The sequence below is a fragment of the Hordeum vulgare genome, chromosome 7H, assembly GCF_904849725.1.
Source record: "Hordeum vulgare subsp. vulgare chromosome 7H, MorexV3_pseudomolecules_assembly, whole genome shotgun sequence".
In the NCBI taxonomy this organism is placed as follows: Eukaryota; Viridiplantae; Streptophyta; class Magnoliopsida; order Poales; family Poaceae; genus Hordeum; species Hordeum vulgare.
Genome location: NC_058524.1, coordinates 76522152 through 76534596, shown reverse-complemented (window position 1 = coordinate 76534596; position 12445 = coordinate 76522152).

Here is a 12445-nt window from a genome sequence, read left to right as displayed (position 1 = left end):
TTCTACCTCTCCGTCTCTCTTGCTAGATCAATAAGGCCGAGATCATCGTCGAGCTGTACGTGTGCTGAACGCGGAGGTGCCGTCCGTTCGGTACTAGATCGTGGGACTGATCGCGGGATTGTTCGCGGGGCGGATCAAGGGACGTGAGGACGTTCCACTACATCAACCGCGTTCTCTAAACGCTTCTGCTGTACGATCTACAAGGGTACGTAGATCACTCATCCCCTCTCGTAGATGGACATCACCATGATAGGTCTTCGTGCGCGTAGGAAATTTTTGTTTCCCATGCGACGTTCCCCAACACCTCGATCCGCCCCGCGAACTATCCCACGTTCAGTCCCACGATCTAGTGTCGAACGGACGGCACCTCCGCGTTCAGCACACGTACAGCTCGACGATGATCTCGGCCTTCTTGATCCAGCAAGAGAGATGGAGAGGTAGAAGAGTTCTCCGGCAGCGTGACGGCGCTCCGGAGGTTGGTGATGACCTTGTCTCAGCAGGGCTCCGCCCGAGCTCCGCAGAAACACGATCTAGAGGAAAAACCGTGGAGGTATGTGGTCGGGCTGCCGTGGAAAAGTCGTCTCAAATCAGCCCTAAAACCTCCGTATATATAGGTGGGAGAGGGGGGGCCTTGCCTTGGGGCTCAAGGAGCCCCAAGGGGGTCGGCCAAGCCAACGGGGGAAGGTCTCCCCCCCAAACCGAGTTGGACTTGGTTTGGTGGGTGGGAGTCCTTCCTTCCCTTCCCACCTCCTCCTTTTTTTTTTCTTTCTCTTTGATTTTTCTTCCAATGCGGATAGGGCCCTTTTGGGCTGTCCCACCAGCCGACTAAGGGATGGTGCGCCAACCTCAAGGCCTATGGGCTTCCCCGGGGTGGGTTCCCCCCCCCCCCGGTGAACTCCCGGAACCCATTCGTCATTCCCAGTACATTCCCTGTAACTCCGAAAACCTTCCGGTAATCAAATGAGGTCATCCTATATATCAATCTTCGTTTCCGGACCATTCCGGAAACCCTCGTGACGTCCGTGATCTCATCCAGGACTCCGAACAACATTTGGTAACCAACCATATAACTCAAATACGCATAAAACAACGTCGAACCTTAAGTGTGCAGACCCTGCGGGTTCGAGAACTATGTAGACATGACCCGAGAGACTCCTCGGTCAATATCCAATAGCGGGACCTGGATGCCCATATTGGATCCTACATATTCTGCGAAGAACTTATTGTTTGAACCTCAGTGTCAAGGATTCGTACAATCCCGTATGTCATTCCGTTTGTCCTTCGGTATGTTACTTGCCCGAGATTCGATCGTCAGTATCCGCATACCTATTTCAATCTCGTTTACCGGCAAGTCTCTTTACTCGTTCCGTAATACAAGATCCTGCAACTTACACTAAGTCACATTGCTTGCAAGGCTTGTGTGTGATGTTGTATTACCGAGTGGGCCCCGAGATACCTCTCCGTCACACGGAGTGACAAATCCCAGTCTCGATCCATACTAACTCAACTAACACCTTCGGAGATACCTGTAGAGCATCTTTATAGTCACCCAGTTATGTTGCGACGTTTGATACACACAAAGCATTCCTCCGGTGTCAGTGAGTTATATGATCTCATGGTCATAGGAACAAATACTTGACACGCAGAAAACAGTAGCAACAAAATGACACGATCAACATGCTACGTCTATTAGTTTGGGTCTAGTCCATCACATGATTCTCCTAATGATGTGATCCCGTTATCAAGTAACAACACTTGCCTATGGACAGGAAACCTTGGCCATCTTTGATCAACGAGCTAGTCAACTAGAGGCTTACTAGGGACAGTGTTTTGTCTATGTATCCACACAAGTATTGTGTTTCCAATCAATACAATTATAGCATGGATAATAAACGATTAGCATGGATAATTTATTATTATAGTATTGTGTTTCCACCATCACACACACGCACACACACACTACTTATACACTTCTATATTTTTATATTTTTAACAAGTGTTGTCACATGACCTAGTTACATATCAACGAAGCCCCACAAGATACCAAGATGGTGAGCTCGCCACTGCTTCCGAGAATACCAAGATGTTGAACATGAGGATAGACGAGTTTGATGATGATGCGGTGATTGTCGTGTGCACCGTCCTTGTAATGATGTTGAAGCATTTGGAGGCTGAGACGAGGGAGCCGAGAAGGAGCCAAATGGTGAAGATGAGGTAGCGGCAGAGTAAGAGAGGAGACTCGCATAGCTAGTAGGACAGAGCAAAACTGCCTTTTTTGTATGGTTTGCGGATGAATACTTTTGTGATTGGCCGTATGGGAAATTATGGACATTAACCTGTTTTGGTTGTGATCGGGATATGAACACCCGCTTTAACTTGCTCTTATAATGCTATGCATTTGAAATGAAACTAGCGGGGCCTAGGCGAATGTTTAGGGGATGCTGTTGGATGGCCGCCTCATACATCAATCCGTAGGCTGGTCTTGATTAGTCCACACGCAAATAGTGTGTCCGTTTTGAGGGTATAATGTTTGAGATGTAGATTCTTTTATCTTCATCCGTTTGCTTTTTGAATTTTGGAGGGTCCATGTTTAAGTAAGATTTTCAATGTAGCTATTTTCTTACTCATCTCTATCACTAGACTCATTTTTACGTTTATTCTCTTTCCTTTTACATGCTTATTTAAGGATGTGTGTTTGGTTGCATTCTCATCTTAACATAGTGGTTTCCTCGTTGTGCATATTGTGCAATGAACAATAGTTGGGATGTTCCCTCTTCATGCATACTTCTAGTGCATTTGGGTTGAACTAGTATAGGCTCGTGCACCCATCATGCACCTTACCAAACAATTAAAAGTGGGTCGAAACGGGATTTGTTTAACTCATGCATCCTCCATATATCCTATAAAACACACCCTAAGATGGGCAAATGGAAACTATATAATGCATTCTCTCGAGTGGAGTCTACATATTCATATACCATTCTTCGGGCAATGGAACATGTAGTAGTTCAATATTATAGATGCGAAGCATGCATGATATATTCTAATGTACTGAATACAATAAAAAGAACAAATGTATCCTTGAAGGCTCGAAGCATGCATGCTCATGGTCATCAACAGAGTCCACCCAATCATATTTATACGCATGGGTTTTCCTCTCGCGACTGCAACCTAACCGCCTTGAGAGACATAATCTTCCAGCACCGTCCTCTGACGGCCCCCCCCCCTGTCCGCGACCTCGGTCGTCGGTGATGAGGGGAATCGCCGGATCCACACGTGTGGATCGTTTTTAGTCCATGCAGTCTTAGGTTGGTCATCGTCCTCGCTTCGGCGGCGAAGATGGCGATGTTGAATAAATATTCTTCGGATCCTTCCCTGACGAGGTCATTGGTCCTATTGTTGGGGATGTATTTGTAAACTAGTCTATTCAAGCAAGGATGGTGTGGCGGCGGTGGCATCCTCGTGGTGGAACTGTGTCCTCGAGCTTAGCGATTGCGACGAAATTTGCTCCAGCATCGGCATGGAGCTTGGGAGGTAGTCCAGGATCGGATGTAGATTGTGGTCTGCATCAACGACATCTGGAAGATAGAACGTTTGCTGGGTTCGTGATTCGTGGATGTCGGGTATGGTTTCCTCCTTCGATGTCTTAGTCGTGGTGAAGTGCCAGATCTATAGTTCAATGGTGTGTCTAGGGTGTTGCCCTGATCCGATTCGTTCAACGATAAGGGCTTCACTTTTGGTGATCCACCTTGGCGGTCCACAAAGTTGCATATCAGCGATCGAGCCGCGTTGAGCTCGGGTAAGAAGGTGATTCGTCATTCTTTTCTTCGGTGGTTGTTGTGGTGGTGCCAGAGGCAGGTGATGGGCGTTGGTGTTAAAAACAGAGATGTTCTGCTATATTTTTAGTTTTTTCATGTCGGTCTTTACGTGACTTGTACTTTGATCTTTATTATATGAATGAGGCACGTATTACCATGCAAAGAAAGTATGCATGCTCATGAGAAGGAGAAATTCTTTACTATCTTGCATGCATGTACTTACACCAAAATGATTGTTTTGGTTATACTTCATTGTCCAATGATAAGAGCATCTCCAACAGACGCGCGGTGGCATGGTGCGCTATTTTTTTCATCGTCAAAATATCATTTTACCGTGTGCGGACGTGTGGTATCTTTTCTAGGCGCTGCAAAATTTAATGCATGATGTAGCGCTTTAGCCGTTGTGGTAAAATACAGCGCGCCCGCCTAGCCGCCGCTTCGCACATATGAAACAACACATATCAATTTGTGACAATTGGAAGTACACACATAAATTTGCAAAATCATAAGTTGAGCGACATAGCATAGTTCAAATTCATGGCATAGTTCAAAATCGTCTAACCACAAGCAAGTTCATGACAAATAAGTTCACACAAACGAATGAAACATCAAGAATCATGCTTCATCTTCTTGATTCTCTTCTTCCTTCTTGTCATCCTCCTCTTTTTCCTCTTCTTCATCATCTTAAAGCACCTCAGTGTCATTGGAACCTCGGATGTTGTTCGCACTATCTTTGAAGGCATGTGAGGCATCACGCGAAGGCATGTGAGGCATCATGTGAGGTGCTCCCATGCCTATCATGAGAGAGCCAAAACGCATGCCTCCCGTGGTTGCTCCTGATACTTGTGATATGCATTGGGTTTTCCGTCAAGAGAAACGGGTGATGCAACACAATATAGATTAGTATGTCCCTCAGTGAGAAACAAGATTATCGAACCAATATGAGTAACACGAACCAATAGGAGTAACATGCAACCCCCGCCTTTAATGACTACACACAAAGAAGCAAACACTTGCACCCAATGCGGACGAGAGGGTTGTCAATCGGCTTGAATTCATTATTTGCAAGCAAGTAAAGTGTGTAGATGATAGTTGATAATTGCAAAATACATAAAAAGTAAATGAAGGCATCAAGGTAATTATAGCGTTTGTAAATATATTAGTGAATAGATACGGGGCCCATAGTTTTCCCTAATGGTATCATAAAATAAGCATACAGTGGGTAAATAAATTATTGTCGGACAATTGATAGAAAAGCGCATAGTTATGCAATATTTATTCATGATAATGATCATGTGTATATAGGCATCAAGTCCATATCCAAATAGGCCGACTCCTGCATGCATCTATTACTATTACTCCATCCATCGGCCGCTACCCAACATGCATCTAGAGTATTAAGAAAACAAAGTAATGTTTGAAGAAAAATGGCATTACGTAGACAAAAGGAACTCAATCAATATGAATTAACTCCGTCGTCTTATTCTTAGTGGCAATAATATAAAGACGTGTCTTGTCCCCTACTATATCACTGGGATATAGATCATCATCAGACTGAACCCACTACAAGGAACACCTCCCACTGAAGAAAGATTAATCTAGTTGGCCAAACCAAATCAATAGATCAGAGAGATTTATGAAGCTATAATAATCATGCAAATAAGAATCAAATATAGAATTCAGGGAAGACTTAAATCTTTTATCATGAATAATCTGAATATAAACCCACAATTCATCGGATACCAACAAAGGCGCCTCAAAAAAGAAATACATCGGATAGATCAAGTCAAATATGTGATGATCATTGTATTGAAGATCAAGAGATAGAGAGATAGCCATCTAGGTACTAACTACGGACCCGTAGGTCGGTGGTAAACTACTCACACATCACCATGGGAGAAACAAGGATGATGTAGAGGTCCTCCGTGATCGATCCCCCCTCCCACAGGTCACCAAAAAAGGGCTCGAGATGGGCACATAGCGGAGCAGGGACTAGCTGCAGCAAAAAAAGTGTTTCAGGAGGCTCCTGAGGTTTTTTGGGATTTATTAGAATTCAGGAGGCGTCGAGGGGGCACCACAGAACAGGGCGCGACCACCCCCTTGGACACGCCCTGATATGTGGTGGCCTCCTCGTGTGGCCTCCGGTCTCCTTCTGAAGCTTCCATGTCTTCTTTTGGTCTAGGAAAAATCATCAAAAAGTTTTAGGACAATTGGACTTTGTTTGGTACTGTAAACCTGAAAAGCAAAAAACATGCAAAAAACAACAACCGACATTGATGAAAGGATCGAGATGGACCTAGAGGGGGGGTGAATAGGTACAATTACAAATTTTAATTCTTTCTTAGCAATTTTAGGAAATAATGCGGAATATGAAGGTGAGCCTAACAATTGCAAAGATGGTAGTCGTGCTACGCGTACTGAGCAACAGAACAAGACAGCAATTAATTAAAGAATTAAGGACAATTAATATAAGAAATATAAAAAATACAAATAACCACAAGTAGAGAGTTATGGTAAGGGATAACCGCAACTCCGAGAGACGAGGATGTATGCCGATGTTCAATTCCTTCGAGGGAAGGTACGTCACCATTTAGAGAGGTGGATATTACCAGGAAGGCACACCAACGCCACGAAGGCTCAACCTATTCTCTCTTTGAGACAACACCACGAAGGTCATTCTCAACCACTAGTGGTAGACCTTGGGGTGGTCTCTGATACGTCTCCAACGTATCTATAATTTTTGATGGTTTCATGCTATTCTCTTGTCAAACTTCGGATGTTTTGTATGCCTTTTATATCTTTTTTGGGACTAACTTATTAACTCAGTGCCAAGTGCTAGTTCCTGTTTTTCCGTGTTTTTGACCCTTTTCAGAGGAGGATTTTAAACGGAGTCCAAACGGAATAAAACTTCCGAAAAGATTTTTTCCAAAACAGAAGACGGTCGGGAGACTTGAGAACAAAGGCAGAGGGTCACCAGGGACCCCACAAGCCCCCTAGACGCGGCTAGGGGGGCCCGCGCCTCCCAGGCTTGTGGGCTCCCTGGGCCTCCTCTTCCCTAGATCTTTCACCTATATATTCTCTAAAATCCCCGAAAAAATCAGGAGAGCCACAAAAACACTTTTCCGCCGCCGCAAGCTTCTGTCTCCGCAAGATCCCATCTGGGGCACGTTCTGGTGCCCTGCCGGAGGGGAAATTCGGATACGGAGGGCTTCTTCATCAACACCATGACCTCTCCGATGATGCGTGAGTAGTTCACCATAGACCGACGGGTCCATAGCTAGTAGCTAGATGGCTTCTTCTCTCTCTTAGATCTTCAATACAAAGTTCTCCATGATCTTCATAGAGATCTATCCGATTTAATCTTATTTTGTGGTGTGTATGTCGAGATCTGATGAATTGTGAATTTATGATCAGATTATCTATGAATCTTATTTGAGTTTCTTTTGATCTCTCTTATGCATGATTTCATATCCTTGTAATTCTCTTTGAGTTGTGGGTTTTGTTTGGCCAACTTGATCTATGATTCTTGCAATGGGAGAAGTGCTTGGTTTTGGGTTCATACCGTGCGGCGACCTCACCCAGTGACAGAAGGGGTAGCGAGGCACGCATGGTGTTGTTGCCATCAAGGGTAAAAAGATGGGGTTTTCATCATTGGTTTGAGTTTATCCCTCTACATCATGTCATCTTGCTTAAAGCGTTACTCTGTTTGTCATGAACTCAATACACTAGATGCATGCTGAATAGCGGTCGATGGGTGGAGTAATATTAGTAGATGCAGAAAGTATCGGTCTACTTGTCTCGGACGTGATGCCTATATGTATGATCATTGCCTTAGATATCGTCATGACTTTGCGTGGTTCTATCAATTGCTCAAGAGTAATTTGTTCACCCACCGTAATATTTGCTATTTTGAGAGAAGCCTCTAGTGAACACTATGGCCCCTGGGTCTACTTCACACCATATTTTCAGCCTTACACTTTTACTTCGTTGCACTTTCCACCATCACATCTCACTTTGCAATCAATCTTGAAGGGATTGACAACCCCTTTATAGCGTTGGGTGCAAGCGCTTTTCTGTTTGCGCAGGTACTCTGGACTTGACGAGATTCTCCTACTGGATTGATACCTTGGTTCTCAAACTGAGGGAAATACTTACTTCTCCTGTGCTGCATCACCCTTTCCTCTTCAAGGGAAAAACCAACGCAAGCCAAGTCTTCGTCAACGTGCCAATTTCTGGCGATGTTGTTTGAGAAGTAGCAGAAGGATTTCTGGCGCCGTTGCCGGGGAGTATCAAGTCAAGAACTCATCCAAGTAAGTGTCGCAAACTCATCTCTTGCATTTAATTTTTTTGCCTCTCGTTTTCCTCCCCCCCCCACTTCTGAAAAACAAAAATTTACAAAAATATTTGCCTTTTTCGTTCGCTCTTTTCTCTCGCTTGCTTCCTGTTCGCCTGTGTGGGATAGTCTACCTGTCCTCATTGCTAGACCCACCGCTCCGAATGATACTCCCGAGAACGAAGTTCTCAATTTCAAGCAAAATGGGGAAGAAAACTTAAAGGACGCTTGGTATAGGATTTGCAATGCTCAGAGTAGATCTACTCGTAAGCAATCTACTACCATCCCGCTTCGTAGTTTTTATGTGGGTATTTCTCCTTGGAATAGGTATATTCTTGACACCATCGTAGGCGGAAATTTCTTGGGTAGCCATACGGTTGATTCTTACGGAGCTGTAATAAATTTGATAGGCTCACCCCCACTCATGGTTAATGGAACTACCTTAACTCTGGAGCATGTGATGCGTAGGCTGGACATCATTGAAAATAAAGTTGCTACGATCGAACTCATTGAGAATTTGGATAAAAAGATCCACAATCAAATCACTCAGTACGGATCTAAGGTGGGAATGGTTTTGAAAATTTTAAAGGAGAAGGAACCCACAGTTAACGAAAAACTAGGTCATGATTCCGCTAGGATTGGCAAACTAGAGGATGTTATAACCAACTTGGGTTCCGCTTTTGCCGCTGTGCAGAATACTCCAAACTTTGCCCACAATAAGGACACCAAGTCTATTTTTGTTCCTAAAAATAGTGGTGAATCATCTAGTAAGAAAGATGAAGACCTTAAGATAATGAGTGATCACGCTACTTATGGTTTGAGCACCAAAGACGACGATACGTAATTCCATCGCCTTATGCCTAGCTAAGGGCGTTAAACAATAGCGCTTGTTGGGAGGCAACCCAATGAATTTATCTTTTTATTTCTGTTTTTTTGCGCCCATACCATCATAATTATGTTATGATTGTGTCTTTTGTGTTTCTTTTTGTATTTGAGCCTAGCAAAACCTTTATGACTAGTCTTGGTGATGGTTGTTCGATCCTGCTGGAAAAAGACAGAAACTTTTCACTCACGGGATTATTTTTCATTTTTATTAAGAACGAGCTTTTAGGTTGATTCTGTTTGCTTCTGGTTGATATGCATTTTTCCCAAGCATTCGTAATTTTTCAGAATTTTTGAGGTAACAGAAGTATACGAAGTATACAGATTGCTACAGACTGGTCTGTTTTTGACAGATTCTGTTTTTGTTGAGTTGGTTGCTTGTTTTGATGAAACTATGGATAGTATCGGGGGGTACTAGCCATAAAAAGTGAGAATACAGTAATCTAACACCAATATAAATAGAAATCAAGATTGCTACAGTAGCTAAAGAGGTGGTAGTTTGTTTTCTTGTGTTAATGATATCACGAGTTTGTGTTTAAGTTTTGTGTTGTGAAGTTTTCAAGTTTTGGGTGATGTTCTCATGGACAAAGGGATAAAAAGTGGAAAGAGCTTAAGCTTGGGGATGCCCAAGGGATCCCAAGCCAAATTCAAGGACACCAAAAATCCTAAGCTTGGGGATGCCCCGGGAAGGCATCCCCTCTTTCGTGTTCAATCCATCGGTAACATTACTTGGAGCTTTATTTTTATTCACCACATGATATGTGTTTTACTTGGAGCGTCTTGTATCGCATGAGTCTTTTTTTGTTGTTGTGTCACAATCATCCTTGCTGCACACCTTTTGAGAGAGACATGCACTCATCGTGAATTTGTGATACGTCTCCAACGTATCTATAATTTTTGATGGTTTCATGCTATTATCTTGTCAAACTTTAGATGTTTTGCATGCCTTTTATATATTTTTTGGGACTAACTTATTAACTTAGTGCCAAGTGCCAGTTCCTGTTTTTTCCATGTTTTTGACCCCTTTCAGAGGAGATTTTGAAACGAAGTCCAAACGGAATAAAATCCCTGAAAATAATTTTTCTGTAACAGAAGAAGATCACGAGACTAGAGAGCCAAGGCAAGGGGGGCCCAGGGGCCCCACAAGCCCTCACCCCGCGGCTAGGGGGAGGCAACCCAATGAATTTATCTTTTTCTTTCTGTTTTGTTGCGTCCACACCATCACAATTCTGTTGTGATTGTGTTTTTTGTGCTTCTTTTTGTGTTTGAGCCAAGCAAAACCTTTATGACTAGTCTTGGTAATGGTTGTTTGATTCTGCTGGAAAAAGACAGAAACCTTTCCCTCACAAAATGATTTTTCATTTTTATTCAGAAAGAGATTTTGAGTTGATTCTTTTTTATGCTGGTTGATATGCCTTTTGCCCAGGCCGTCGTAATTTTTCAAAATTTTCGAGGTACCAGAAGTATACGAAGTATACAGATTGCTACAGACTGGTCTGTATTTGACAGATTCTGTTTTTGTTGAGTTGGTTGCTTATTTTGATGAAACTATGGTTAGTATCGGGGGGTACTAGCCATGGAAAAGTGAGAATACAGTACCCCAACATCAATATAGATAGAATTCAAGTTTGCTACAGTACCAAAAGAAGTGGTAGTTTCTTTTCTTGTGCTAATGTTATCACGTGTTTCTGTTTAAGTTTTGTGTTGTGAAGTTTTCAAGTTTTGGGTGATGCTCTCATGGACAAAGAGATAAGGAGTGGAAAGATCTCAAGCTTGGGGATGCCCAAGGCATCACAAGCCAAATTCAAGGACACCAAAAGGCATAATCTTGGGGGTGCCCCGGGAAGGCATCCCCTCTTTCGTCTTCAATCCATCGGTAACATTACTTGGAGCTATATTTTTATTCACCACATGATATGTGTTTTGCTTGGAGCGTCTTGTATCTTAGGAGTCTTTTCTTTTTGTTGTGTCACAATCATCCTTGCTGCACACCTTTTTGAGAGAGAGAGACATGCACTCATCGTGATTTTCGCTAGAATGCTCATAGTGCTTCACTTATATCTTTTGAGCTAGATACTTTTGCTCTATGTGCTTCACTTATATATTTTAGAGCACGGCGCTGCATGCCTTGGTAGTTTGATTATGCTATGAAAAGTAGTTCGAAATGTGATAGGTACCCAAAGAGGATGCAAAAACCTCCATCTTCATGTGCATTGAGTAGAAAGAGAAGTCTTGATTCCTCTCAATTAGTTTTGAGACGTGGATTTGGTAATATTAAGAGCTATGTTAGTAGGGTGTTGTGAATCTAGAAATACTTGTGTTGAAGTTAGTGATTCCCATAGCATGCACGCATGGTGAACCACTATGTTAGGAAGTCGGAGCATAATTGATCTATTGATTGTCATCCTTTGTGTTGAGGTCGGGATCGCGCGATGGTTAACACCTACCAACCCTTCCCCTAGGAGTATGCGTGTAGCACTTTGTTTCGATTACTAATAAAAACTTTCGCAACAAGTATGTGAGTTCTTAATGACTAATGTGAGTCCATGGTATAGATGCACTTTCACCTTCCACCATTTCTAGACTCTCTAGTGCCGCGCAATTCTCGCCGGTGCACAAACCCACCATATGCCTTCCTCAAAACAGCCACCGTACCTACCTACTATGGCATTTTCATAGCCATTCCAAGATATATTGCCATGCAACTCCCACCGTTCCGTCTCATGGCTTGTGCCGTTAGTCTCATATTGCCATTGCATGATCGTAAGATATCTAGCGAGATGTTTCAACCTCACACGCCAAGCTAGATCGTTGCACATCCCGGTACACTACCGGAGGCATTTCCAATAGAGTCATTTCTAAGCTTTGAGCTGTGAGTAAATAAAAGTGTGATGATCATCATTATTAGAGCATTGTCCCATGTGAGGAAATAAAAAAAGGAGGCCAAAGAGCCCAAAAATAAAAAAATGAAATGACCAAAAAGAAAAGAAAAAAGAGAGGCCTAAGAGCCCCAATGAAAAAAGAGAAAAGAGAGAAAAAGAGAGAAGGGACAATGTTACTATCTTTTTCCACACTTGTGCTTCATAATAGCACCATGATCTTCATGATTGAGAGCTTCTTGCTTTGTCACTACCATATGCTAGTGGGAATCTTCATTATATAACTTGGCCTGTATATTCCAATGATGGGCTTCCTCAAAATTGCCCTAGGTCTTCGTGAGCAAGCAAGTTGGATGCACACCCACTAGTTTTCCTTTTGAGCTTTCACATACTTATAGCTCTAGTGCATCTCTTGTATGGCAATCCCTACTCATTCACATTGATATCTATTAATGGGCATCTCCATAGCCTTTTGATACGCCGAGTCAATGTGACCATCTCCTCCTTTCTGTCTCACAACCACCACCACACTC